Here is a 24,040-nt window from a genome sequence, read left to right as displayed (position 1 = left end):
AATGCCTTCTGGTGGTAGGAAAAGACCTTTGGATTCACCCCAAAACGCTGAGAGTGAATACCTTGCCTAAGGCCATCTCTTGAAATTCATGGATGTCCTAAAACATGAACGGGAGAGCCAGTTTGGTGTAGTGGTTAAGAGCAGCAGGACTCTAATCTGGAGAGCCGGGTTTGATTCCCCACTTGAAGCCAGCTGGGTGACCTTGGGTCAGTCACAGCTCTCTCAGCCCTACCCACCTCTCAGGGTAATTGTTGTGGGGATCATAATAACATACTTTGTAATCTGCTCTGAGGGGAGTTGAGTTGTCCTAAAGGGCGATATATAAATAGACTGTTGTTATTATTATTATATTATTATTATTACATAACCAGAGAATTCCAAGATGAGAGTTCACGCACAAGGTCAACTCCACTGTCACTATGATTAGCATATGGGCCTCATGATTTCCTTGCTTTCCATTTCTATGTATAAAGTTTTCCAAACACTCCCATTCCATTAGATGAAAAATACAAGCGGTGGTAGAAGGCGGCTTGTCTAAATACTGATGATGTTAAGGTTGGTGCTAATTGCTGTTTGTTTACTCCTCTCCTTAGAGACCTTCAAATAAGCTACAACAAACCCTCAAATGATCTTTTAGGATTGGTTAGCACAGTCTCCAAGAGTGATAAACAGCCAAGGTTTGTGCTATCTTCTCCTGCACTCCGCACTTAACGGGAGAAAAAGTGTGGTTGTTGTATGCATTGATAGCACTAAGAGAGGTTCTTCAGCCGGCCATCTATATTAATGGTCAATATATTTTTCTTTTAAGGCAAATCTCCATGGGGCTGCGCCCTGGCTCACAAATGCACTCTAACACACCTTTTAAAAATACACTTCAAGCTCAGAACTCTGAAAGGAGAAGAGGTAAAGGAATGGTTCATGTTTTCTAAGGCACATCCATGCAAAGACCTTTTCACACAGTCCTGTGCAGCATCACAAAGTTAATATGCAACTGTGCTGGTGGAGAGTGCCATCAAGATATAGATGACTTACGGCGACCCCTGGTGGGGTTTTCATGGCAAGAGATTAACAAAGGTGGTTTGCCATTGCCTGCCTCTGCAACCCTGGTCTTCACTGGAGGTCTTCCATCCAATCGTGAACCAACACCGACCCTGCTTAGCTTCTGAGATCTGATGAGATCAGGTTCACCAGGGCATGTATTATTATAGTGTTCTTTTTCATTAGTTTATCTCGTTCCTGGTCTGATTGATCCTTTGACATCAAAACCTTGGAGCTGGAGTCAAATGAATCTGGGTTTGATTTTAATGTCCATGCCTCCCCATTTGCTGGAATCATTTCCTACCTACAGTTCTGCAATCGCCTAACAACTTTTGTTTCCACCTTAACCTTAACTTTAAAGTCAGCAAATGGAAATAGAAATCTAAAACAGAAAGAGAGAACTGAACTGTGAGACTACACTGCTGCTGACGTGGAAGTCACCATACTTCAACAAAGGAAGTTCAAAGGGAGACTACAATGTAAAATTACTGAATTTGAAAGTATCAGTTTCATTTTATTAACTGCGGCCTAAGAGGAGATGAGGCATTTCATATCCAATGCAGGTACTAAAGCTTAGCAAAAATAGGAAAATTGAGTTATTGGTAGTTACAGCTCATGCGAATGGCCACTGTATTACTTTTGTATACTTCTGAGTTTTGCATAGAAACATTGCAAACTTTTACCTTGCATGGCCTTTTAACCCCATTGTTCACAAATTATTTGCTTTTAACCAATGTATTCAGATGCTGTCTACTTTTCAACGGCCACAACGCTCACTTTTGAATCTTGTAAGTTAGTTAAGTGCTGTATAGTGAAGCATTTTCTTTTTCTTCTCCTGGATCCCCTGCCATTCGTACTTGTTGACTCACCATTTATCACCTATTCATGTGAAGCTACCAGCTCCAATGCAGCAAATGTGCTTCCAAAGCTAACTATTAAGCAGAATACATGTGGAACGTCTTCACATACAAATCATTTTCAGATGAATAGGAATTTCAAGAAACTGCAGAATTCCCCTTCTTTTCATGGGGACTTAGGGTCAATCTACATGTTGCAGGAAACTTCCATGATTGCGTCTCACGTTTTTTCTTTAACACAACAAAGCAATGACAAGCAGTTTAATGAGGGCTCTTGCAAAACCCTTTTCCTGCATGCCGTTCCCCTGACAGAAATCCCCTGACAAGCTGCTGTTAGCTCTGCTTAGGAAACAAAGCAAAACAAAAACAGGTATACATATTCGTTAGGGAATGGGGCCTTCTCTTGGTGAAACACCGGAGAAGAAATCCCATGGCTGTGATCTAAACTGAGCCTTTCTCCTTGGCTACTTTTTAAGTGTCAAAACTGGAGATCTGGAGACAAGTTTCTCATGACCCGCTTAGGTTTCAGATCTTCTATGGGGAATGTAGCCAGTGGTTTTGTGCTCTTTTCAAGAGGCCGCTTTCTGCTAAGCCCCCACTTTGTAGCCCAAACATCATCAAAGCTGAAGGAATTCACGTAGCTATGATAAGTCACAAAGAAAGACATTCCCGCAGCCATTTAGAGGTTAGAATTGCAGCCTTATCTGGGAATTTCCCGGCTGATAAGTTTGAAGCTACAGTAGGGTAGTACCATTATTGCTAAAGAAAGGGATTTACTTACTTTTCAGCCTCTCAGTTAGGGTTCACCTTGTATGATGTTATTTCCTTGGTGCAATCTATCAGACACTTCTGTGATAGGTTCTGTTATTTCGAAGAGAAGGCATTTCTCAAGAACACTAGCAGCATAATATATAGCCCTATGACCCTGTATTGGAGGCATTCCTATCTTTCTGTTACATTCCTGGGATGCTCCCATTAGAAAGTATGATCAGAGCTTGCTGATTGATATCAGTCAGCTGATATCGATCTTGCAGAGACCCATTTGGTTGATCGTTCTGTTGGATAAGCTACTGGCTGTGCTGCTTATGGCTATTAAAGGCTTTTGAAGTAAAGTGCAGAGGGTTTTTTTATAGTGAATGCAGGACTAAATTCCCAAACTATGTTTGTTTCTCTCAAAGTTTTAAAAAACAGCAGCAAGAGCTCCAGAAAGGATTTAGGCCACGGAAGAGGTTGGAGGAGGTTATCTTTTCCTCCTCGACTGCTTTTATCACAGAAATTGCACTTCTCGGAGCTCCTGCTTGTCACATAGGAAAAACTTGCAGGTACAACGTGTCCCAATGGGGCAGCTTAAGGGGGATTTCAATTGACAAAACACCCCAAAGAGAAGAGGGTTAACCTCCCTCCCGCCATGTCATGGATATGATTAATTCTAAGGGCCAAGCTACAAGTGACGCCTGACACAGGTTGGACACTTGTCAGCTTCCCTCAAGTTCTGATGGGAAATGGAGGCATCCTGGTCTTGCAGCTTGGCTCTCCGACTGCTGTCCAATGGACTTTTCAACTGTCACTTGTCCAACACTCTGCCAAGCAGCTTACATTTCCCATCAAAACTTGAGGGAAGCTGACAAGTGTCCAACCTGTGTCAGGCATCACTTGTAGTTTGGCTCGTTTTTTAAAGGTCATCATGATCATGTGTAATTGGGAGCAATGGTGGGGTCACATAAAAAAAGATGTTTACAGTAAATGGACAGTGTGGAGGGAAAGAATGCAAAGCTAGGTAAGGTAAGAGCCAGGTCACCTCCTCTCCTTACGAGAGGGTAAGGGGACCTGGCAACCCCATATCACATCCTTCCCAGACTCTGCTCTCACCAGGCACTGCTCTCAAAACCTCCCATTTTCCAAGGCAGGAAAAACTAGAGGGTCTTAACCGAAACCCGCAGAACAGCCTTCCCTTTGCACTCTTCTAGCTTGACACTGGAAGGCAAACACTGAGGGCCAAGCTACAAGTGACGAATGACACTTGAACGGCAAGTGTATTTCTCCCTGTTCACTTGCCCTCCACTCAATCCACTTGCCGTTCAAGTGTCATTCGTCACTTGTAGCTTGGCCCTGAGAAAAGGGAAAGGATCAGGCTAGCTAGAACGGGCTGGTCTTACTTATCGGCCTAGCTCTCTCCCTGGTGCAGACTGTCTGGAGATGCAACATCGAAATCTTCCAAATAAACGGCAGAACTTGGAAGAGTATTTTGCTTAAAGTATCTGAAGTGGGGGAGCCGTTTGCAAATCTCCCCAGTTGCAACACTCAGCCCCGTCGCTAGATCTGAATGGAGAGATTACTACTCCTCAGTCAGGCTGGCTGTCAAACCATTCTTTGGAGTTCTTCCTGCGCCTCCCGCTGAGTTTCTGTCACAGAGCAGCCTGTCGTCAGATGGCTGGGAAGAAGCCCTTTAGATTTCTTTTATGTTGCACCAATATAATTAATTGCCCAACCATTTTAGGTGAATCAAAGCTATCATTTTGCAGATATAACTACCTCAAACTGTTACTAAAGGTTACATTTTCACTAGCCAACTCATTCTTAAACCGCACGGCAGCACCATCTGGTACCATCAATACATGAAATTTAAAACTGTGTTGATGTGCCAAGCTCCCCTCTTTATTTTTTTTCCCTTCCAAAATGGGATACCTTAACAAAGCTCCTGAATCTGTGTCTGTATAGGTGTCTGTCAAAATAATAATAATACTTACTATTTATATAGCACATTTGGAGCATTCCAAGCACCTTGCATACATTATGTCTAGAGCTGCCACTGAATTTTGCCTTAAGCAAAAACTTTGAGGCAAATCGGGATGTTAGCTTGGGCAAAACCTATGAGGAATTTTGAGGGGAGCAAAAGGGGTTCTGAGAAAAATAATAATGGCTTGCCTCAGGCCTAGGCCACATTCTGACATCTTATTTAGCTGTGCCTTGCTCTGGCTTCCTCCCATCTCATGCCAGAAATCACAGTTTGAAAACTAACACTTACGAGGGTTGCCAGGCCCCCTCAAACTCCTGGCAGGGGACAGGGGCCTGGCACTTACCTTTGGGGAGAGGGGTGTTTAAGCATGCAGAGCGCACGCACGCCCCCACAGGAAAAATGACGTCACTTCAGGAGTGGCGTCATCGTGCGGCCCCTGGGCAGGCCCGTTTTAAGGCGATGCGGAGCGCTCCTGCGCTCTGCAGCACCGGAAATGGGCCATTCTGCCATGGATCGGGCCCATTTTTGAGGTGCTGCAGAGCACAGGAGTGTTCGTGCGCTCTGCAGCACCTCAAAACAGGCCCGATCCATGGCAGAACGGGCCCATGTTGGGCACTGCTGAGTGCATTCCACAGCGCCTCAAAACTGCCCTGATCCATGGCAGAATGGGCCCGTTTGGGGGCGCTGCAGAGCTCAGGAGCACTCCTGCGCTCTGCAGCTGCTGAAAACAGGCCTGGTTTGCCATGGATCTGGCCCATTTTGAGCACTGCAGAGTGCAGGAACGCTCCCACACTCCACAGCGGCCCCGATCCAGGCCAAAACAGGCCCAATCCCACTGGCTGCTGCGCACAGGAGCGCACCGCACCGCGGGGGGGGGGCATGCAAAGAAGGTGCACCCCCCGCTTCTCAGGTAAGTGGGGGCGGGGTGTGGGGAGCGGGGGCAGGGGATTCCTCACCCCCACGGGGGGTCTGGGATCCCTAACTCTTACCCATGACATTCAAATACAGAAACTTGGGTTAACTAGAGTTAGTTTCCCCTCAACTATCCAGTTTTAATCCCCAGGTTTAATCCCCATTAGTGGGAGGGGGATTAGCTTCAGTTAACCCGGCTGTCTGCATCTGTATACCTTGCCTAACCAGTGTTTAACTGCAACACTTGGTGAGAAAAAGGAAAGGCAAATAATTGAGATATGTACATGAAGCCAGAAACAAGCTCAGTTCATGCACACTTTTACTTAATTGAGGTTTAATAAAATGTCTGAATATACCTTGCAGCCACGTACTCAGTCCTCAAACCAAGAGTCCTTTTTGTCAGGCACCGGTTTCTTGTAGGAATGTTTGAGCACCTGTCAATTTATCTACAACCTGTTTGCCATTCACAAGCAGAAAGCTGACTGTTCAGTTAACAATTCAGGTGTTTCTTTTATTTATTTTTAAAAACATTTTAATACTGCCTTTCCACCCAGCTCAGAGTCCCCGAAGTAACAAGCATTCAGAAACATTAAAATAAACTTTAAAAAGACAGTCAGACAGACAGACATTAAAAATCAATCAAAAACAAGGATAATGAAATACACAAGCACAACAGAGGGGCAGTGAGGGCGCACTAAACAAAACAGGAAAGTCTTCACCCACAGGGGGAAGTCAGTGATAGAAGGGGATGGATGAATCTCCCTTAGGAGAATTAAATAATTTTGGTGCCAAAAGAAGTTATCTCCAATTGAATTCTGTTGTGTCTGCTTTGCATGTTTACACTGCTTTCTTGCAGTCACTGATGCCCTGCTTCCTGTCTGCGACTACCACCACCTCTTTCCACTTTTATAAGGCACATAGTCAAAAGGGGGAAAAAACCAAGATTTTTGAACTGAGACTTACCACTTAGCTGTTTCTGTGTGCCTCTGGTGTTTGCCCACCAATGCCGACGATCTTGTGATCAATTCTTGTGATCGCTTCTCAAATACGTGCTGCAAAGGTGCAAAAAAGATGACAATACAATCTAGCCAATGTTGCTCATTTAAAGAGTGCAGCATCTGACTGTACAAAGAGGGGATGAAGAGCATGTGACTCCATGCTTTACAAGATTGTTACCTTAATGATCGGGCCATGACCAAAGCACTTTCTTTAGATCTGCAAGGGTGCAGAAGGTTTGCTTTTTCAATTAGACATGCACAAATGGATCAAAGCTTTACAAGCTTTAGAGTAAAGATTGCCAAAGTGCAGCCTGTGCACTCTGTGTGTGATTCCCCAGCCCCTTCCTGGTGGGAAAGAGCTGAGCAACTCCCTGAGCAACTCTTTGAGCAACATAAAAACCATAGCATGACCTCAAAGGATTTGGGGGAGTCTCTCACTTCATATTGTAAAGTTCTTCAACCCAGTGGGAACACCCCTTCCTAGGCCTAGCTGCTGGGGGAGGGGCTATGTTAGGGTTGCCAGCTCCAAGTTGGGAAATTCCTGGAGATCTTGGGAGTGAAAGCTGGAGAATCCTGGAGAAAGTGGGGTTTGGGGAGGGAAAGGACCTTGGCATGGCATAATTCCATAGAGTCCACCCCCCAAAGTAGCCATTTTCTCCAGGTGAACTGATCCCTGTGGCCTGGAGACCAGTTGTAATTCCGGGAGATCTCCAGCCACTACCTGGAGACTGGCAACCCTAGGCTATGTTGTCACAGATGCAGCGGGATTGTTTTGCCCCTTGAAGAGCTCAGGTGGGGAAGCTGTGCACTAAATATGCCCCTCAAGTCAACATCTTATGGTTCTATCATCCAAGATGATGACGACAGCTACAGCTCCGTCACGGACTTTCCTTCCAGTGGTACCAACACTATGAAACAGATTGGCCCTGGCGGTCAGGAGTGTGGGGATATTTTGCCTTGAACCTGGCTCCAACCTGGTGGAATGCTCTGTCTAATGAGACCAGGGTCTGGCGGGATTTGTTATCATTCTGCCGGGCCTGTAAGACAGTAACGTATCAAAATGTCGTGAAATCCTAACGAAATAAAGTATTCATACAAAAATTGCTATGTGAATACTTTATTTTGTTAGGATTTCATGATGTTTTGATACATTATTGCTCTTTGTGATTCTCTCTGCAGGGCCCGTAAGACAGAGCTGTCCCACCAGCCGTTTGGTTGATGCTGGGTAGGGGCCCCGCCAGCTGTAATAGGGTAGAACGGGGCCCTCCCTATTAGAACATCCACCTCCAGTTTCCTTCTTCTAAAACTATTTCTCAGTGATGGATTAATGGAAATGGATTAATGAACTGTTTGTGCTGCTTGTAGTTGTTTTTAAATATTTGTGCTGTATTTTATTATGTTTTAAACTGTGGTTGTAATTTTAATGTATACAAATGTGATCTGCCCTGAGCCTGCCGGTGCGGGGAGGGCAGAATACAAATTTAAACAAATAAAATAAATTAATTAAATGAATTGAAGATGTTGGCCATTTTCACACGTCTTACTGGCTCTGGTACATCGCGCAAAGCTCCCGCAAGGACAGTGTTCACACGAGAACCAGGAAATTGCACCAGGAAGATGCTGTCCTTGCAGGAGCTTTGTGCGACGTACTGGAGCCGGTAAGATGTGTGAAAACAGCCGTTGTGTAAGACAGTCCATTGAATGAGGGTTTTTGATTAAGTTGGTTAGTGACAGCTGACCAAACTTTTCATTAAGAGAGTACATTTGTATTCTGATTTACAGCAACATTAGTGATCAAAACGATCCAGAAAATTTCCACAGACATTAAAATCACAAAACTCTTCCCTTCACAAAAATGCTCTCCTGAACAATTCCATTTTGTTCATTCTATGGAACAATAGTCATGTGGGAGTTTTCCTGGTCTCATGAAGAAGGCTACTCCACCAGCAGGAGGGCTGGGGGTGGGGACATAATGTAGTAGGTGCAACTGGAAGTGACAATGGGTTGGTCTGGGGGATCACCAGAAACTCTATGGTAAAACCATGGAGTTTCCAGTGATTCCTAGAGCTTCCAGCGATTCCTAGAGCTAATCTTTGTCCCTTCCAGGTTGTCAAAGGTAACAAAAGAGCTGTCCCAAGGGCACCAAACAAGCAGAAAATACAAAGAGCCCTTAGGAAAATGCAATCAACAATTATTCCAAGTTCATATATTTAAGGTGCTTAAAGTGCTCAGTGCGAATAAATCCATCATATGAGTTGTTCCATCATACAAATTGTTATATAACAAATATCAGCGATGGTATGAAATCACAAATTTCCTTTAGACATCAACGGTGGTATACAATTCACAAAATTTCTACAAGCAGTACATGTAAACAATACATAAGGTGCTTAGAAGCCCTAATAGTCCAATATAAAGCCAGAATTCTCCACAAGAATGTAGTGTCCAGGTTATAGAAGTCTTCTCTTGAGTAATGTACGCTGCCTACGGGGTTCACCGGCCAGTCCCATTTCGCCCCAAAGGCTTCTTCATAGGCAAGATATAGAACAAGTAACAGTCAATCTCATTCCACCATTGCAATTCCTTCCGGTCAATCTAAGGGCCAAGCTACAAGTGACGAATGACACTTGAACAGCAAGTGTATTTCTCCCTGTTCACTTGCCCTCCACTCAATCCACTTGCCGTTCAAGTGTCATTCGTCATGTGTAGCTTGGCCCTAAGGTTCTGCTATAGCATGGGGCCTGATAAACCTAGGTAGGGTCCACAACAGAAAATGCGTGGGTGCAGGCAGCTGCTGATATTGCCAGTTTCTCTTTCCCGGGCTGCAGAATCTGGCAATCGCTGCTTAAAAGCAGCCTTCTGCTGTATCATTTTCGTGCAAGGGTTGTCACCAAGCCTTTTATCATCTGATTCCGCCCTTCGACAAAATGGTGAATTCTGGGAATCCAGTTTAGCAAATTTGCCTGAGAAATCTGCTGGGAGCTCCCTTTGCACCTGCACCATGGGATGGCAGTTCTTCTCACATTTAATATCCTACATTCCATTTCAGGCAGACATGGGAAAGCTGGCCAGAACATTACATATCCTTTCTCCGAAATCACCCACAAAACACATGATCAGTTGGATCAGTGACACATTCTTCCTCTGAGGTTTCCACTGTTATGTCTTGGCATCATCCAGTTCTTCACCTCATCTCCCCCCCCCCATTTCTTTCCTGTTTGGTGGATAACCCACGCTCCCAGCATGTCAAATCAATTACAGCTGCTTACCCTTGAATCAGAACTACAAAGGAAACCCCATATGCAAATACAATCGCAAATCCATACGGTTTGCCCACTTCTCCCGCCAAATCATTGTGTCTTGCTGCCGAAAGTGCAAAGCGCTAGCATCTTGAACGCTTCTGATGTTTACCGAACTATAAATTGCATATGACTGCTTGGCAGCCTTCACCCGAAGGAAGTCGACAGCTAAGGGCCAGAGACAAAGAAAAACACATGCCGGAGAGCTGATATTTATGGTGCAAGTCGTCACTTCTATTGTTCAGCAAAAGAAAGGCAAATCCGCATGCTTGAAGTAGAAAAAAGCAAGAATCCAGTAGCACCTATAAAACTAACAAAATTTGTGGTAGGGTATGAGCTTTCGTGAGTCACAGCTCACTTCTTCTGAAGACTCACTTTTAGAATAAGGGAGCTGTGACTCACAAAAGCTCATACCCTACTACAAATTTTGTTAGTCTTATAGGTGCTACTGGGCTCTTGTTCTTTTCTACTACTACAGATAGACTAACATAGCTACCCGTCTTGAACTATCTATAAGCTTGAAGAGAGTGGGATAAAACCATGTGCCTGGAGTCTATACTTGTGCAACTGGATTTTGTGTCTTGTGACATGGCCTGAACTTGTTGGCTTGGATCCATGTATAAATTTCAACAGGTGGAGGGGGCAATTTTCACCAATTTAACACACACACATACATGAAGCTGCCTCATAGTGAATAAAACCCTTTATCCATCAAGGTCATTATTGCCTACTCAGACCAAGAGAGGTTGTCCAGGGGGCAGAGGTCTTTCACATCATCTATTGCCAGATCTTTTAACTGGAGATGCTGGGGATCGAACCTGGGACCTTCTGCATGCCAAGCAGATGCCCTCTCACTCAGCCATACCCCCTCTTCCTGAAGTAAACCCCTGAACCCACTCTCATACTGTTCCAAGGCTCCTCTGGCCTCAGGAGCAGGATTTTGGAAAGCATCGGGGCCTGCAGCAGGAAGACGTGTGTCTGGAGATGTTGTCCTCTTTCCTGCCCCCCTTTCAGCCGTGCCCTGTGTTGCCAAGTGAGTACATCTGCAAAGATGGAAACAGGACCCATACATTACAAGGTCACTGGCATCCTGCCTTTTAGCAAACCAGCCTAAAATTAGAAAACTTTTGTGATTGGAGTGAGATTTTTATTTTTATTTTTATTTTTATTTTTATTTTTATTTTTATTTTTATTTTTATTTTTATTTTTATTTTTATTTTTATTTTTATTTTTATTTTTATTTTTATTTTTATTTTTATTTTTATTTTTATTTTTATTTTTATTTTTATTTTTATTTTTATTTTTATTTTTATTTTTATTTTTATTATTGGTGGTGGTGGTGGTAGTATTTTGTTTTTTGTTTTTTAATGCAGGGATAGGCTTAAGGATGTGGCCAAAAAAGCTGTACCAGGAAAGGAAAGGAAAGGAAAGGAAAGGAAAGGAAAGGAAAGGAAAGGAAAGGAAAGGAAAGGAAAGGAAAGGAAAGGAAAGGAAAGGAAAGGAACAGCTCCTTGTGAAATCCTCTGTTTTGGACTTGCATTGCGCTCCTCTGTTGTGCATACATTCAGTAACTGTGCTCCATTAACATCATTTCAACAACAACAACAGAAAAGAGTTGACTCTTCCTGGGATACTTTTGATGTGCCCTGTTGTGCTCCATGCCAGCATTCTGCTATGAGAGCGCCACAACCGAAATCCCCAAGGAACTGGGCTGTCTGTGCAAGAGAATATCCTGCCTGTTATCTAACCGATTGTTCTGTGGGTTTGCAACTGACACAGCTGTAGCTGCTAAGTACTCACTTGTGGCTTCATCCGTCCAACTGCAACGTAACTGAAATCAAATATTTTACAGATGCCTCATCCTGAGTGACCAGAGTCCTTTAAAAAACAACAACATGCACACAAACACTCACATACACACTTCAGCAGCATTCATTTCAGGAGGCAAAGGTTCTTCTTGTTTACTCCAGTTCCTCAGCATTTGCTATTGTCCGAATTATGACCGCATCCAAGTTGGAGTTTCCAGTTCCGGCCCTTCTATTACAATCGCTTCCTCAAAGGAACAGCCGTTTGCAGCAAAGACAGCTGACCATACAATGCAAGAGGATCTAGGCATAATTTGAATATCCTGTTTTGTTCTGCTCCTTTACTCTGGAACGCTCACACAGTCAGAACATAACAACGTAAGAATAATTGGCTGGAGCAGATGAGAAAGGTCCATCAAATCCCACATCCTGTGTTCAACAATGACCAACCAGATGTCATTGGGAAACCTTCCATCAGAGCACGAAAGGCCTTTCTCTGCTCTTGTCCCCTACCTAATTGATGTTTAGAGCTGATGGTTTATTCACCTTGAATGGAACTGGTATTTTTGTACTGACACAAGTCTTATTGAGCAACTTATTAATTTATTTTGAGTTGAGTGATACAGTTCAGCAGATATTGTCCCTGGGGATTGGGATTGTGGCATTTCGGACTTATTTCTTGGGGCAGCCTCTTTTTTTGGTACAGCACTTGTCCCCTACCCAGCAATGCGTATTTAGTGTCACACTGCTCTGATGATGGAAGCTTTTAGGTCCTAGGATGTGGTACAAGGAAAGCTGTCAGCGTTGGCAAATGCTGGGATGTTTTAAAGGAGATGACTGGGGGCAGTGGAGCTCAGGGAGGAAGTAGATCCAGAGGAGTTAGCCGTGTTAGTCTGAAGTCGCAAAATAGTAAAGAGTCCAGTAGCACCTTTAAGACTAACCAACTTTATAGTAGCATAAGCTTTCGAGAACCACAGTTCTCTTTGTCAGATGTGTGGGAGGATGTGGCATCCTTTCTGGATGATGCTCTAGGAATTTCCTCTAATCTCTATAGTAAAGAACATAGAGATGTTGGGAAATTTCTAGTGTCACAATTTCTAGAGTGTCACAATGGAGACTATTGCCAGCTATTTTTTCCCACTCCTCAATTTCTCAAGGGCAAGGAATTGGAGCCAAGGGTGGGAGTATAGTTGATGCAACAAGGAAATGGCGAGCCTAGGCAGGAGGGCCCATGAAACAACATTCTTGCTGAAGCTCAGAAGCCCTGGAGGGGAGCCACACAAGTTCCACCTTCTGCAAATTCTGTGTAACCCAACTTCAGTTCCATGCAGGCAAAATATCAAAGGAAACAAACTAACATGTTTCTACTCAGCTTCTCTTGGTTAATAGGCAGGGCTTTTTTTCTGAGAAAAGTGGAAAAGCGCCATCTTTTTTCACAAGTCCACATCTCCAGCAAGTGTTTCTGTACCCACCTTTGCCGCTGCTGCCTTCTCAATTCAAGTGATGCAAATTTCAACTGATGCAAATAAATGGCATTATACTGAAAATAGATAAAGGGGGTCTTATATATATATATATATGAAAGTCTCTCCTCTCCCCACCCAACCACTTCTTCACTCTAGGGATTTTTCTCCCTTTTTCTTTTTGGTCTGCCTGTTTATCTACAATCTGTCTATTTAAATTCCTTCTAAACAAGATGGGAATATCTTTATGCCTGTTTGTAAGAATATTCTGCTTCCATCTGTTATTTACATCATTCATTTTCCTGAGGTGTCTCCAACAACTCCTGGCTGGATGTGCTGTATGTGTTATTAATAAAACAGCTGTAAAAATATTAACCGTATAGCCTAATTGTCAGTCCTGATTAAGAGCCAAATTGATCCCTGGAAGGATGCTGAGGTGCGGCGTGCGGGCCCTTAGCCAGCGCTGACCTTTGCAGCTCAATTTACAATCGAAAGCAGCTTTAGGCTCCAAGGATAAGTGTGAATACAGGAAGGGCAGCTCACGCTCACACTTCCTGTGCTCCTGCAGGTCACTAGCACCCACTCTTGTCCTTTAAATCCTCAAGTTATAAACTGGGCTGCAGCCACCAGATCGCAGCATCTCTGAGTGGAGCCAGATCTTGAATACTCAAAGCTTAAACCCAGAAGATTGCAGCATCTCTGAGTGGAGCCAGATCTTGAATACTCAAAGCTCAAGCCCAGAAGATTGCAGCATCTCTGAGTACAGCCAGAGCTTGAATACTCAAATCTTAAACCCAGATGATTACAGCATCTCCAAGTAGAGCCAGATCTTGAATACTCAAAACATAAGCCCAGAAAATTGCACCATCTCCGAGTAGAGCCATATCTTGAATACTCAAAACATAAGCCCAGAAAATTGCAGCATCTCTGAGTAGAGCCAGATCTTGAATACTCAAAGCTTAAGACCAGCAGATTGCAGCATCTCTGAGTAGAGCCAGAGCTTGAGTACTCAAAGCTTAAGACCAGCAGATTGCAGCATCTCTGAGTAGAGCCAGAGCTTGAATACTCAAAACATAAGCCCAGAAAATTGCACCATCTCCGAGTAGAGCCAGATCTTGAATATTCAAAACATAAGCCCAGAAAATTGCAGCATCTCTGAGTAGAGCCATATCTTGAATACTCAAAACATAAGCCCAGAAAATTGCAGCATCTCCGAGTAGAGCCAGAGCTTGAATACTCAAAGCTTAAACCCAGCAGATTGCACCATCTCTGAGTAGTGCCAGATCTTGAATACTCAAATCTTAAGCCCAGCAGATTGCAGCATCTCTGAGTAGTGCCAGATCTTGAATACTCAAATCTTAAGCCCAGTAGCCACTAGCCCAAGGCAGATTCCTCCTTATCCGGAGGTGGATCCTCCCAGCAGGCTCAAAGCCTGTCCACATGAAGCTTTTAAGATCCAGGTCCAGGTCACGCAAGACCTTCTTTAAGCCTGAATTAATTCAATTCTTTTATTCAGCCTACAACCAGTACAAAACAGATACAAATGTTTAAACACATGTTATGAAGAATAGGATTAAACCAACCAATGGTCAGTGTATAAAATTCAAATTTGAGATCCACACCTAAAATTTGATGATGGATTCTGCAGGCTGCTGAGAAAAAATTAGCACAGCTAATAGTAAGCTGTGGGTTAGCAGCACCCATTAAAAACTTCTTTAAAATATCGGCATCAGAACATCTTTGATAGTTCTTAAGCAGAGGGGAGATTATACTCAATCGGGCTTCCTGATAAAAATGGCAGTAGAACAATACATGTTCAACAGATTCCACCTCCTCCATGTCACATGGACAGGTTATCTCCTTCATGGGAGTCTTTTTATATCTCCCCTCTAAGACTGCAGAGGGGAGGACTCACCATCTCACCAAAATGAAAGCCCTCCGTTGACTAGGTACCTCCAAGACAGAGAGATGCCAGGCAACAACATATTTGAGCTTTTCTGGGATCAGGAAATTTGGGACATTGGATTCTTGCTAACGCTATGTCTTTTAAGCTGGTATCTATTTACCCTACGACATTGTTTATGGAAATGTCCTTGATATGGATTGTACTAATCTCATTTGCCCCCTTGTGGAAGGTAAATTTCCGCCCTTAGCCTCAAGTCCCTACCGTCAAGAAACTGAGCAGCAGTAGAAAAAAGAGCTGGAAAATGGCCTCCCTATCGATGCTCTAGAAATTTCCCCATGTGTCTATGGTCTTTACCATAGAGCTTAGGGAGAGGAGAATTCCTAGAGCGTCACCAAGAAGTGACATCACACCATCCCCACACTCCGCTCTCCTCAAGCTTTCCCTTCAAAATTTCCCTGCATTTGCTGAGGTAGTGCTGGCAACCCTATCAATAACCACGAATGCTGATTCAATAGATAAATCAAATTACCTTCCTGTTTGACTCTGTAAACCACTGCCTAGAAGGTCAACGTTGAAGGTCAGATGGATAGACTTTTTGGTCTGCTAACTGTAGGCAATATGGTGGGAACCCTGTGAGAGCTCAAGAGTTTGCCCCTGAGGAGAATATACCAGAAGATCTGGAAGCACCAATGGAATTGCCAAGGGCATTCCAAGGGAGCAGGGTGCAGTGGGGCATGCAAAGTCTAGAAGACAGTAGCTGTACATGACTACCAATCGGAAGCTGGGTACAAAAGAGGGACTGGGGGGGGGAGGATGAGACTTGATTGTGAGAACAGCCTCCATCTTACAGGATGAATTTGCAAAGGAGCTTCAGGTCCTGCTAGGGTTGCCAACCTCCTGTTCAGAAGTACAACTGACCTCCAGTCAATGGAAATCAGTTCCCCTAGAAGAAATAGGAGCTTGGGAAGTTGTGAATTCTAAGGCATTGCATCCCCAATTAGTTTCCTCCCCTCCCCAAACTTCATCCTTTCCAGAAACCTACCCTCCAGGAGTTTCCCAAGCCAAGTTGGCAACGTTAGATCTTGCCCTAGTAAGTCCCATACCTCCTTAGTGGGGATGGTGGAGGAGCCCCACCGGGTAAAATGCCAACAAAAGGAGAATGTGACATCACAGGCAGGTGGCCCAACCATATTAATCAGCACTGCAGGCAGGAACTCGTGCAGATGCCTCTAAAAAGGGAACTTCATGCTAGAAATGTCTCCCTCTATCATAGTATAATCAGAATACATTGCTACCAATCTGTCATTCTTGTGCATCAGAAAGGCCTGCAGGATGCTATGGAAGACAAATAGTCTCCTCTGCATCCTAAGCAAGTGACGTAACAGCCGTAAAAAGGCCACTAAGAGTGGGAAATGGTTGCTCTGTTATTGGAATTTTAAAAAATAGGTTTATCCAGTAAGGTAGCTATATGTTCCTCTGAATAGCTGAACACGTTGAATTTTCTTTGTGCCATAATCTCAATACAGTACCAGAGCACTCAACCAATGCAGCCCCCAATATAAACAACAGCAAGGACGAAAAGGGAGGGGGGGTTGGGGGAAAACCCCCACAAACTCAACCCAAACAAGCAGGGGAACAAAATAGAGGGGTTAAGTAACACCTAAATATCTATCTATATATTAGTGTGTGTGTGTGTGTGTGTAAATAGAGAGAGAGAGAGAGAGAGAGAGAGAGAGAGAGAATATATATAGAGAGAGTATAGATGTGCACCAATATAGATTAAAAACAAGTTTAAAACATAAGGCCTGAATGGCAGGCTACATATACATACTAAAACTTGCTAAAACATCTCAGAATACAAATGATGGTACAGTGCAATGACCAACACAAATAGACCAAGGTACAGTAAAAACTGACCAGATGCATTTTGGCCCTAAGGCCTTCCTCAGTGGTCAATTGTAAACCATTTATGATCAAACACACCCACACATATAGAAACCAATCCTGCAATGCTCTCGGTGTTTTATCTAGAGCTCTAGCACTGTGTGATAAACTACAAATATTGCAGTAGATCCAGGACTGCATTCGCACACTGCTCTTCGTTTATTGTTGCACTCTGATGTACAACTGAGTATCATCAGCATACTGATGGTACTTTACCCCCAAACCACGGATGATCTCACCCAGCAGCTTCACATAGATGTTAAACAGAAGGGGCGAGAGGACCGACCCCTGAGGCACCCCACAAGTGAGGTGCCTCCGGGTCGACCTCTGCCCCCCTGTCAGCACAAACTGCGAGCGGTCGGAGAGGAAGGAGGAGAACCATCGCAACACAGTGCCCCCCACTCCCAGCCTCTCCAACCGCTGCAGCATGACACCATGGTCAATGGTGTCAAAAGCCGCTGAGAGGTCTAATAGGACCAGGACAGAGGAGCAACCCCTGTCCCGAGCCCTCCAGAGATCATCAACCAATGCGACCAATGCCGTTTCCGTACTGTGCCCAGGCCTGAAGCCTGACTGATACAGATCCAGATAGACATCTTCCTCCAGGTGCTGAGGAAGTTGTTGCGCCACCACACTCTCAACAACCTTTGCCACAAAACGAAGGTTGGAGACTGGACGATAGTTTGCTAATACAGCTGGATCCAGGGAAGGCTTCTTGAGGAGGGGCCTCACCAACGCCTCTTTTAGGGCCGTTGGGAAGAAACCCTCTCGCAAAAAAGCGTTAATAATTCCCTGGAGCCAGCCTCGTGTGACCTCCCGGGAGGCCACCACCAGCCAGGAGGGACACGGGTCCAATAAACAAGTAGCAGCGCTAAGCCTACCCAGTATCCTATCCATGTCCTCGGGAGTCACAGGGTCAAACTCTTCCCAGATGACATTCACAAGACCCACCTCTGTCCCCCCATCTATACCCACCCAGTCAGAGTCCAGACCCTCCCAAATCTGAGCGATCTTGTCGTGCAGATATTGGACAAAATCCTCAGCCCTGCCCTGCAAAGGGTCTTCCCGCGTTCCCTGGTGAAGTAGGGAGCGGGTCACCCTAAACAGGGTGGCCGGGCGATTATCTGCGGATGCGATCAAAGCAGAAAAATAATTGGATTTCGCCACCTTTATCGCCCCTAGGTGGGTCTTAATATAAGACCGTACCAGTGTCCGGTCAGAATCGGAACGGCTGGCCCTCCAACCATTCTCTAGGCGTCTGTTCCGGCGTTTCATCTCCCTCAGCTCCTCAGAGAACCAGGGGGCCACTCGGGATCGTCACCGGGTCAGAGGCCGCAAAGGCACGACACAGTCCAAAGCTCCAGCGGCCACCCTATCCCAGGCAGCCACCAGCTCTTCAGCCGGGGCGTGAGCCAGCGCCTCGGGTAATGGCCCAAGCTCCGTCAGGAACCTATCCGGGTCCATTAGGCGCCTGGGGCGGAACCACCTGGTCGGCTCCACCTCCCTGTGGCGGGGGGTAGCTAAACGGCAGTCCAGTCGAAGGAGTGAATGATCTGACCATGACAAGGGTTCAGTGACTAACTCCCCTGTTCCTAGGTCATTCAACCACTGGCCAGAGACAAAAATCAAATCCAGAGTGTGCCCCCCAGTGTGCGTAGGGCCCTGAACTAATTGGGTCAGGTCGATGGCCGTCATAGAGGCCATGAACTCCCGAGCCGCCTCCGATGCTTTGCCAACAGATGGCAGGTTGAAATCCCCCATGACCACCAGCCTAGGGGTATCAACCGCCACCCCGGCTATCACATCAAGCAGCTCAGGCATGGCCGCCGCTACACGGCAGGGAGCCAGTTTAGTCACAATGTCACTTTCTGAGAAAGCCTGAAAGTGACATAAGGTAGCTCTAGGAATTGCCAGAAACTCCATAGTTTCTGGAAATTCCTAGAGCTACCCTATGGTCACTTCCAGGTTTCCCCCAGAAGTGACATCACAACATAGCCAATGTTGCTGGTTTTAACACACACACCCCTCTGCTCACAGCAGCAACAGGCAAACTAAGCTGCTTTTGGGAGGCCTCCCACCATATCAGGAGGCCTAGCAGCCCTATCTGTGCCACTCCCTGCAGGCACTGCCTCTCCACACCCCCTTCTTGGTTGTCATATTGGTACAGAAGCAATGGGACGACAATCTGGCCAGGCTCCCTACAGCCCAGTAATCCCCTCTTCCCCCAACAGCTGAGCCACAGCTCATTTCTTAAAGGGAAAAAAAGCCCTGTTAAAGGTGAGGGGATGCCTGAACTGAGCACAGCCATTTTTAAGGCAGTCCTAAACTACGCCTCACCACAGTAGGCTGTGGGCAGAGGGCGCTGCTGGCAGCCAGTGTGCCATTTCTTAGAGCAACTAAGGTAATTTGTGCTTCTATTTAAAAGGAACCCGCTTGATTCATGGTCAGAAAGAGGATAGTGTCATGCACAAGCTCTCAAACAAAGTGAAGGCAGCAGGGGGGAAACCTCCATGTGGAAACGATTCAGGTCTTCCCCATCATAATTTGAAACATTAACCAATACACCACACTGGCCCAATGCAAATTTGAGGAAGTTCCTATGACGGCCGGGGGCGGCGGGGGGAGCAGACAAGAACATTTGAGACTTTGCAAGTCCAACACAGATGGAAAAAATTTAATGCCCCTGGTTCGAGATAGGAGTACAGCCAAAGTACACTAGGAGTCTCTCTACACAACCTCTCTACACGAGACGTCTGACACGTGATGAACACGTGCTGCAGTGTTAGTCGGGAAGGGTAGGAGGCAGGCTCTGTGTGGAGGTGTGTGAAGGGGCTGTGAAATGCCAGAAGGCCCATTATAACCTCTCCAGGTCATCTGGAAGCCCAGCTCTGGAAGGCAGCTCCAGCCCATTTCCATTCCTCACTACCTTCTGGTTGTGGTCCCACACAGTTTTAGACCAGAGAGGTGAAACTGACAGAGCCTTCAGGGAGGCGAAGGTGAAATTAACAAACCCTCTGAGGAGTGATCTCTGCTGGCTCCGTCTTTTAAAACTACACTTCATGGCTAACATTGCATCTCCCTACTCTTAATGAACACACGCTGAGGCGTCGCGTGCAGAGAGACTTGTGTAGAGGGCTCTTCCTTTCAGAGTGCTCTGTGTCTTCCCAGTCCAGTATAAGATATGAGAGGGACTAATTTTCAAAGGCTCAGGTTCTTCTGAAATCCTGGCTCAGGTCAGGGAATGGATGCATTGCAAATACAGCATTCAAGCTTTCTGAATACAGCTCAGTGTGACATGAGTTTGAGGAATTAATTACCAAATAGGTGTTCACTGACCGAGCGGAATGAATGGGCAAAGGAGTGGCATTTGAGGGTGTTGCCTCTTGGAGGCTTGCTTTTATAAACAGTTTCTCTGTGGCTGGCCAGAAAGCTGCTAGCAAATGAGTTAGAGAGCAGGGCTTTCACTATCCAGCAGCCCACCCCCCTCTCAAAATAAATATTAGTTTCAGTCTGCAGGCCAAGCCAATGAGACCTAATCTCACATTTCCTGTATGAAGAGGAAAGAAAACAAAATTAGCACCGTTTCTCAATTTTGGCATGCCCCGCGTGGCCCTCTTGAAGACGTGAGGGCCCACTTTTTGAATAGCAGAGTTGTTCTACCAAATGCCAGTCCGAACAGAGGCTGATTTATTAGGACACTGTATATCGGAGTTTGTAAGGCACCTGCTAACGTTTTGCCTACTTTCAGACACAGCTGTTCCGGCCGCAACTTAGTGTACGATCAGGTTCCTAAATCTATATGCAATTAACCTGGAATGGAACCATTAATCCCTGACTAATGTGAGCAGTATGTGAATCATAGGCCTGGCAGGGAAAAAGAGGCCATTAATGAAAAACTCCCCCTGCCCCAAAACAGTATTTTCCACACTTCAGCACCCTACCCCATCCTTTAATCAACTTGCCCACACAATCCAAGCCACAGTGCTGCAAACAGAGAGCAGCAGGGAAAGGAGCAGCCATTAGGGACACACCAAGGTTGTTTCCTGCCCTGTGCACGAGGGTTTGGTGTCCCCACACAAGCTGAGAACACTCACATGAACTCCTTTGTCACTCTGCAGAGATTTTGGCTCCGCGCTCTTAGTTTGAGCAGGTAGCCATGAAGGGAACAGCAAAATGAGTTTGGACTTACATACTTTTGAAGAAAATTGATTCATTTGAAATGTGGTGCTGGAGGGGAGTTTTGCAGATAGCATGGGCAGCCAAAAAGACAAATAAGGGGGTTCTACATCACACCAAGCCTGAATTCTCCCTAAAAACTAAAATAACAAAACTGAGGCTATCGTACTTTGATCATATTATGAGAAGACAAGACTGTCTGGAAAAGTAAATAATGCTAGGAAAAGTGGAAGGCAGAAGGAAAAGAGGAAAACTCAAAATGAGTTTGCAAGGCTGAAGCAAGTCTGTTAATGATAGGATGTTCTGGAGGTCTTTCATTCATAGCGTAGCCACAGGTCGGAGGTGACTTGACGGCACATAACAGACACACATGCTTGCAGCATAACAAGCACACCTCAAACTGTTCTATACGCTCACTGTGCTTGATTGACTCACATAAGGGAGTCAGGCAAGGGAAAGGCAACCAACCACTCACAACACAGGTGCACAAAACACAACCTTTCTCTGGCAGCTAGTAGTAATGATCTGTGGAACTGTACCTAAATAGGGTGATCATGCAATTGGCACAGAATCAGAACTCAGTAATCCGAGAACAAATGAAGCATTTCAAGGTAGAATCTCCTGTGGGGAATTTGGCCGGGAATGCTGAGGGACCATGTATCCACAGCACATGATTATATTGGAGTACTGTTGTTTGGAGGGTTTGATTCCCCACTCCTCCGCTTGAAGCCAGCCGGGTGACCTTGGATCCGTCACAGCTCTTTCAGAGCTCTCTCACCCCCACCCACCTCACAGGGTGATTGTCATGAGGATAATAATAACACACTTTGTAAACTGCTCCGAGTGGGCTTTAAGTTGTCCTGAAGGGTGGTATATAAATCAAATATCATCATCATCATCATCATCATCATTAATTCTGCATGAAGATGCAGCTTTCTAGTAAATGAGCCAAGCAGCATGCATGGTGGGGGGAGTTATATGCTCCCCTCAACCATTTTCTTCATCTGGAAGAAGATTCAAAGCCCCCTTGCCAAGAGCGGCTTCTTTAGCAGACACACAGGCTGTCACCATTGAGTCACAAAGTGCAGAGCAATCACGAGAAATTGAGTGATGCACAGACAGGCATCCACGTTTGGACTGGAAGCACCATGAGGCCGGGGTCTGACTTGTTTTGTTTCACACATATTGTAAAAACACCACGTCCATAGATGGCATTGTGTTCAGTCATCAAAAAGAGCCAAATACGGCATTGGCTCCTTTGTTCTACTGAGAGCAGCACCTGAGCTTTGGAGGAAACAGTAACCAGCCACGGCCTTCGCTACTGGACATTCCGCTCTCTCCTCTGCAAGTTCCTGCTCTGATCTTGAAGAAAAAGCAGCAGAAGGAAGAGACACGGTCACACCTGAACACAGTATTGTTCACTCAGAGTGGCAGTGGCTCTCCAGTGTCTCCGGTATGGTCCTTTTAGCAGGAGGTGCCGGGGACTGAACCTGGACCCTTTTGCATGCCAAACAGATGTTCTACCACTGAGTCACAGCTGCCACTTTGGCTGCAAGAGGCCACTATCATGTGCTATGCGATACTTAACTGTGGGATCAAAGTATTTATGGGTAACAGAATGGGGGTATCTTGTTTTACAGCTTGCACAGATTCTTCAAAAGCATGGAGTTATCTGTAGATGGCATGAGAAGGTTGTTACCTTATTGCAACTGAGTTGTGGTTGATTGAAGGAAAAACTAAGGAGCAAAGTTAAAGCTTCCTACAGTCCCTCATTACCCAAGGCTTCTCTTGAGATTTTTACATTAAAAAAACACACACACTTTAGGAATCCCAGCTATGGCCATCATGCAAGTGCCTTTCCTTAGAGTGGAAATACACATTGCGAATTATATGGGGATGCTCAAGTGCAGGATCTTATGTGTGGTCCTCAATTCACACACAGGCTGTCTCTTACTCAGTGTGAATGCTGCTTCCACTGGAGCTTCCTTTGTATGATTGCATTTACAAGTGAGTACAAATGCCGAGGGAAGAGCAGAGCTCCAATTCAGCCCTGGTTTTGCAGCAAGCACTCTTAGGAACCGACACTGTAGAGCAAGTACTTTGGGCTCCTCTGACTTGCCAATCTACATTTCTTTAAGGTGTAAGAAAGTGTCAAGATCTGCATTTCAATGAATGGAGGTGGGAGGTGGGGGAAACGGGGGATTTGGCAGCTGTAAAAAGCCAGGGGTACTTTTAGCAGGTGAGGAGGAACTGATATCGAATGCATGAAAGTACTCCCTTGGAGCAAATTGAAGTGTGATTGTGCAAGTGAGTGCTTGGGAAGTTGGAGGGGGGACACGTGAAATGAGGTTCACTTGAATGTCCCTAGGCACATGTATTTCCACCCTGAGAGTCTCTCTACGCAAGGCCTCTTACACAAGGACGCTCAAGTGAAGGGAGATGCAATGTTAGCCGGGAAGTTGGGTTTAAAAAACCAGAGGCAAAGGCTCTGTCAATTCCCCTCTCTACAGAGAAGCAAAGAGAGCTGCTCAGAGGGTTTGTCAATTTCCTCTTCACCTTCCCAAAGGCTCTGTCAGTTTCATCTCCCCTTTCAGGGAGGAGAAGAGGAAATTAACAAACCCTCTGAGCAGGGATCTTTGCCAGCTCTATGAAGAGGGGAAATTGACAGATCCTTTGCCTCTGTCTTTTAAAACTTGGCTTCCTGGCTAACTTGAGCAGCCTCGTGCAAGAGGTCTCATGTAGAGAGACTCTTAGAGCCAAGCTACAAGTGACGCCTGACACAGGTTGGACACTTGTCAGCTTCCCTCAAGTTTTGATGGGAAATCTAGGCGTCCTGGTTTTACAGCTTGGCTCTCCATTACAGCTGCAAGACCAGGACGCCTACATTTCCCATCAAAACTTGAGG

The sequence above is a fragment of the Eublepharis macularius genome, chromosome 8 (genome assembly GCF_028583425.1).
Source record: "Eublepharis macularius isolate TG4126 chromosome 8, MPM_Emac_v1.0, whole genome shotgun sequence".
NCBI classification, from domain to species: domain Eukaryota; kingdom Metazoa; phylum Chordata; class Lepidosauria; order Squamata; family Eublepharidae; genus Eublepharis; species Eublepharis macularius.
This window is presented reverse-complemented; position numbering follows the sequence as displayed.